The following is a 6165-nucleotide window of genomic DNA, read 5'->3' on the forward strand; positions in this document are numbered from 1 at the left end:
TGTGTGTGTGTGTGTGTGGTGTGTATGTGTGTGGGGGTGGTAGGGGTGGGGGTGGTATGTGTGTGTCATGAGTGTGTAAGGAGTTCTTGCCTAGCACATGTGAACCAATGTTGCTAACAAATGGACAGAAACTGGAGTTCAAATTGTTTGAAGTTTGGGGGTAGCCTGGGTTGGGACCATCCCTGAGTAGTGATGTCATACACTTAGACCCACCTCCCCTTTCCATCTGGTGCCCCGTTGGGATGTGAGAAGTTTCCCATCTAGACCTAGCTCCTTAACTGGTTCACAGGTCAGTATTTTCTGAGTAGTGACTCTGCCAGATCCAGCAAACTGAGTGCAATACAGAGAGAGAACTCCTGCCTGTGGAGCCAAGGCTAGCCCAGGGCCCAGGTGTCATCACAGCCCAAAGCACAAGGACACCTGTGAGCTGGACCGAGCTGTGCCTGGCACTCGGTGACCACTAAGTGGGAGATGGCTGCTGCTCTGCTGGGACAGGCTCCTGAGTAAGTGAAGGGGCATAGCTCAGGCTGACTGCTCCTTCTTCCCCTGCTCCAGGTTTCATACCCAGTGGACCCATGGCTGGTTTTTCTGGTTTAGTCGGTAGAGCAATTTGCATATTTCCTTGAAGAACTCTCTGAAGCTTTACAGCCTGCCTTTGGACTCACAGAGCGGGACGCCCACGTTGGTTCTCCAGAATTGGGTAAGGACCATTGGGGTTTCCTTTGCTGCAGATCCTTGGCACTGTCTGTCTGTCTCTATCTACAGTCCCCACGAGGGGAGCCATTGTCTCTCTCTGTCATGGCATGGTCACCTCTACGTCCCCACCAGACAGCCTGGTGTCTGCTAGCCAGCAAGCACCAAGACAAGCTTCTTAAATCACTAGCTGGTTAGTTTGTAGTGGGATGGATACTTATGACTGACTTGAGACCTAAGAAAAGACCTTTATGTGTCTCTATATCCTCCTAATGGAATTCTTTTGACTGTTATTTCAAAATTGTGTCCACTATAAAGCAAGCTACAGAACTAACACCAGAAGGTCCCATATCTTCTCATTCGGGGTAGCCACTGCCTTTGAACATGAGAAAAGCCTTCCCTGGACCACGGGGCCCAGTCACCATGACAACGCCCACCCAGAGTGTCATCAGTTGAGCCATCCTCCATGCCCAGCCATTAACAGAACTTTGGCTACCCCGGACATCTCCTTGATTTTTCAAAATCCTAGTCTTTCTTCTGCCTTAGGGTCTGCCACATACTGTCCCCTCTGCCAAGAACATAGCCCTTCCAGCCCACCTACCCCTCTGTATCCTCTGCCCAGGACACACCCCTCCAACCCACCCACCCCTATGTGACTCGCTCAAGTTGGTTCTTCAGGTCCCATCCTGATCCTTCTCTCTCTCTCTTTTATCTCTCATGTTTCCCTGTACAGTGTCTATCCAGCCCTCTAGTTGCCGTATACTTTCTTGTCTATCTCTCTCTCTCTCTCTCTCTCTCTCTCTCTCTCTCTCTCTCTCTCTCTCTCGGTGTATCTCTCCCTCTCTTCATTTCACTCTGGTCTCTCTCCTGTATCCCTTCCCCTCCTAACCTNCTTCAGGTCCCATCCTGATCCTTCTCTCTCTCTCTTTTATCTCTCATGTTTCCCTGTACAGTGTCTATCCAGCCCTCTAGTTGCCGTATACTTTCCTCTCTCTCTCTCTCTCTCTCTCTCTCTCTCTCTCTCTCTCTCTCTCTCTCTCTCTCTGTGGGAGAAGCCCTCCCTCCCATCCATCCACACAGGTCTCTCTCCTGTATCCCTTCCCCTCCTAACCTTACCCACGCCTTGTGGGATTGCACTGTTCCACCACCTATCCTTTTCAAATGATTCCCAACTTTAGTGCAGCATTAAGGGTGTAGATCTGAGTCTTGATTCCTCCCCATTCATTTCTTTTTTAAGATTTAATTTTTTTTTTATTTTATACATGTACATGAAATGTACGTATACGTACCGTGTGTGCAGGTGCCCACAGAGGCCACAAGAGGGCGCCAGATATCCTGGGCTGGAGTTACAGGTGCTGGGGATGGAATTTGTGTCCTAGACAAGAGCCCCAAGTGTTCACTGATCGAGCCAACCATCCCGCCAGCCCCCTCCCCGTCTCACGGCCGTGACCTTGACCAAGTTACTTGACAGTTGTGTCACTGAGTGTCTGTATGTTGTCTGTGTCCCTGCAGAATGAAAGCCCCTTCATTCTTCAGCAAGTGTGTTTGATGCACACCGTAGTCTAAGCCAGTGGAAGCTCGGGGCGTAAGCAAGGACTCCACCTGCTCTGAGACTTACATTCCTTGTGTGCACACAGGTAAGCCAGTCTTCGGAAACACACTCTGTAGTAAAAAAACATTAAAAAAAAAAACAAAAACAAAAACTGACACAGGGTTCCTGCCTGCCTTAGATCATTTATGTTCCAGGATGAAAGACACACACAGCCTTATGTCTTAGACAGCCCAATAGCTGGGCAGCTGCCTACCCTCCATGTTGTTAGAATCTATGTCGATAACCCCAAGTTATCACTATTGACTGTGTTCCACCTGGGCTGCTCCTAACCCAACTGCGCAGCCCTCTGGGCCACATTCTCTTGGCCCTTAGCCCATGGCGACTCTCCTTCTCTCTTCCGCACGCTCTTTTTCTATCCCACGGCGGCTTTCCTCCTCTTCCTCTTTCCTCTCTCTTTCCCTCTCAGTCTCCTCCCTCTCTACCCGTCCCCACTCTTGAACCTCCAGCCCCACCTTTCCCCTCCACTGCCCAATCACAGGCTCTGGTATTTATTGACCAGTTAAAATGGGGAGAAAGCTCACAGGACATCGCCTAAGTACCTGATGGACTGCTCAAGGGGACAACCCCTCTAGAGGAAGCAGAATCAACATCAAAATACAAACAACATCAGGCCAACCCACTACAACACTCTTTTATTTATAAGTAAGCATTATTAAGGTAGAGCGGGGTGCTGGCCGAGAGGACCTAAGATGATTTCAGGTGGCCACTGAAGGCTTCCCAGAGGAGGTGACATTCAGGCTGAAGCCAGATGTGATGTCAGGGGAAGGGAGATCCAGGCAGGGGGCGGGGCCTGGGCAGAGGCTCAGAGAAGAGCAGCAGGCAGATGTGAGAGCAGAGAGGCAGCCAGCACAGTGAAGGAGTGAGGGACAAGACAGGCACCAGGCCACAAGATAAGGTCCTGCAGCAGACAGGAATGGGGGGGCGGGGGGAGGAGAGCATGGAAGCCAGTGGTTCTCAACCTGTGGGTCGCGACCCCCTGGAGGCATACATCAAATAATTTACATTATGATTCATAACAGTAGCACAAGTACAGCTATGAAGTAGCAACGAAATCATTTTATGGTGGGGGGGGAGGTCGTCACCATAACATGAAGAATTGTATTAAAGGGTCTCAGCATTGGGAAGGTTGAGAACCACTAATGGCAGCCATTGTTGGGAAGCTTTTAAACAGGAGAGTGACAGATTCAGTCCTGGTCCTGATGCAAAGGTCAGGAGCCCAGTATGTAGAGAATGCTTTGCACAGCAGGGCACTGCAGCGATTGAGCCAGTGTGTTCAGCTTGAGCTCGGCTTTCCCTGTGCCTAGCGCATTCCTCCCCAGCGGTTAGGAGCCAGCAGGCACATGCTTGTCAGCTCCCAGGCCTGCCTTTTCTTCAAACAGAGAACTTAATAGGCTCCCCAGATACCAACTTAGTGCAGTGCCATCTTGGGCTAGCCCTGGATAATAGGTATAATTACCACCGCCTGCAAATGGCACACAGCAGAGACTGCTGACCCTGCTGACTGTGTGGCCCTCTTACCCCACCCCCATGCTGACAGTGGGTCCTCAGGACCAGGCCGACCTGCTTGCAGTCTCCAGCCCAGGGTCCTGGAGCAGCCACTGGAGGCCAGTCTTACTGGGTGACTTCAGTTGAGGTCTTCACCTCTCTGGGCTTCAGTTTCTCCATCTGAACCAAGGGAAGGTGGATTCATAATGGTAGAGTAGAGGAGAGAAGAAGAGGTTTGAAATCAAAAGTCCAAGTCAGGCCTATTCGCTCATTTACCTTGTGACATTGGGGAAGGACCTTGGCCTCCCTGTGCCCACGCCTCAGCTGTAGGAAGGAATCCTCCTGCCTCACTCCCTACTTAACTAACTGTATGTGGTACTTGTGAGAATAAAATAGATTACAAAGTGCCTTGCCAACTGTGATTCACTGTTTAAAAATAGAAATAGTACAAAGACCAGAGACTAATCAGTATTCAATTTACCCTAAATAAAGTTGATATTTAAGTATATCCTTTTTAAAAAATTGGTTGCTTTTAACAATTTGCAAACATTATCGGTTGTGGACATATAAGAGATAGTTTGTAAAAAAAATACATATATATGATATATATGAACAAACTTAGGGGCTAAGGACTGGGGGATTAGCTGTTAGACTCAGAAGTTCTTAGACTCGTGGCCATTATTTAAAACAGTCAATGGCCCAGAGCTTAGCCTGGGTTCTCTCAGTCTGCCATTGCTGGCTGTGTGACCCAGGCCCAGTGGCTCCCCTCTGAGGCTGATTGCAGATGTGCAAACTGTGTATTCTAGCCCCTCTTGTAACCTGGAGACAGAATCACAGTCCCGGCACCCAGGGACAGACAGTTTTCAAGACAAGGTCTGTGTACCCCAAGATGGCTTTCAGCTATCTCGCCTGAAGTGACTTTAAACTTGGGCTCCTCCTGCCTCTGCCTCCTGAGGGCTATGGTTTCAGGTGCATCCCCCACACCTGGTTTGTGTAGTCCTAGGGATGGATCCAGGGTCAGGTGCATGCAGGGCGGGCGCTCGGCTATATTCCGAACCCAGTATTAGATTTTCTTGTTTATTATATTCATACTCTGTACTGAGCACCAGCGAAACCATTCTTTGCTAAGCATTCTTTTTGTGTTTTTTGTTTTTGTTTTTGTTTTTTTGAGTCAGAGTCTCATTGTATAGCCCCAGCTAGCCTAGACCAAGCTGGCCTTAAACCCATGAGATCTGCCTCCCAAGTGCTGTGACTAGAGAGGCATATGCCACCTTGATTATCAGCATTCATTCCTTTAACAAGCAATATATAGCGTGAGCCCTGAGTCCAGCTTGGATCACACATGGGCTCTGTTGGTGACTGTGGAGTGGCTTTCCTGGGCAACTGCATAGTCATTTGTCAGTGACGAACATCAAAGTATGGCAAGGCTGAACTACCTGGGTCTCCTTCCTTCCTTCTTTCCTTCTTTCCTTCTTTCCTTCTTTTCTTCTTTCCTTCTTTCCTTCTTTCCTTCCTTCCTTCCTTCCTTCCTTCCTCTTCTTCCTCCTTCTCTTCCTCTTCTTCCTCCTCCTTCTCCTCCGTCTTCTTTGTTTTTTTGTTTGTTTCTTGAGACATGATTTCTCTGTTAGCTGTCCTGGAACTCTCCCTATAGACCAGGCTGGCCTGGAATTCACAGAGATCCAACTGCCTCTGCCTCTGCCTCTGCCTCCTGAGTGCTGGGATTAAAGGTGTGCACCATCACACCCAGCCATCGGTCTCCTTTTTATCAGGTGGAGGGGGCTGGATGTCCATCAGGGTCTGAGCCTATGTTCTTATCCCAGACACAGATGTCTGGGGCACATCATTCCCTGAATCCCTTCTTCTGCTCCTTGCTTAGATGCCTGGCTGGGCTTGGCTTGCCTTGTTTCTTTCCCCAGCTTTTCTATGCCTCCCCTCTCCCCAAAGAATGACGGAGAACTTCTCTTTCCACCATCCTGCCTTCACTCATGCATGTGTGGTACACACCAGGTGCACAGATCTGAGGTATACACCTCGTGATTGTTGATCATATTTACACACATATAACCACCACCCAGGTCAAGATAGGGAACCTTTCCATCACCCAGAAGCCTTTGCATGTCCTTTGGAGACACTGTTTCTCCTTCTGCCCTTTTCTTCTTCCTTCTTCTGCTGTTTACTGTTTTGCCTATGTGTCTATGTCCTATGCATGGGACCCAGTGTATGCATGGCTTCCTGTATATGCAGGGACTCCTGTGTACACACAGGACCCAGTATATGCATGGACTCCTGTGTATGCATGGGCTCTTGTGTATACATAGGACCCATTTTATGCATGGACTCCTGTGTATGCATGGGACCCAGTGTATGCATGGCCT

General features: G+C 49.2%; 1 protein-coding gene across 3 annotated transcripts in view; it reads left to right on the top strand.

Moving 5' to 3' along the window:
• Tmco4 (transmembrane and coiled-coil domains 4) overlaps window positions 1-6165 on the top strand; it is an 83006-nt gene that overhangs the window by 10560 nt on the left and 66281 nt on the right. For all 3 annotated transcript variants that reach the window (XM_021160824.2, XM_021160825.2, XM_029476243.1), the window contains 2 exons: window positions 556-700; window positions 2206-2330. The gene's annotated coding sequence lies outside the window, so the exon portion shown is untranslated. The remainder of the gene's footprint in view (window positions 1-555; window positions 701-2205; window positions 2331-6165) is intronic.

This window comes from Mus caroli, chromosome 4 (genome assembly GCF_900094665.2).
Source record: "Mus caroli chromosome 4, CAROLI_EIJ_v1.1, whole genome shotgun sequence".
Classification (NCBI taxonomy): Eukaryota; Metazoa; Chordata; class Mammalia; order Rodentia; family Muridae; genus Mus; species Mus caroli.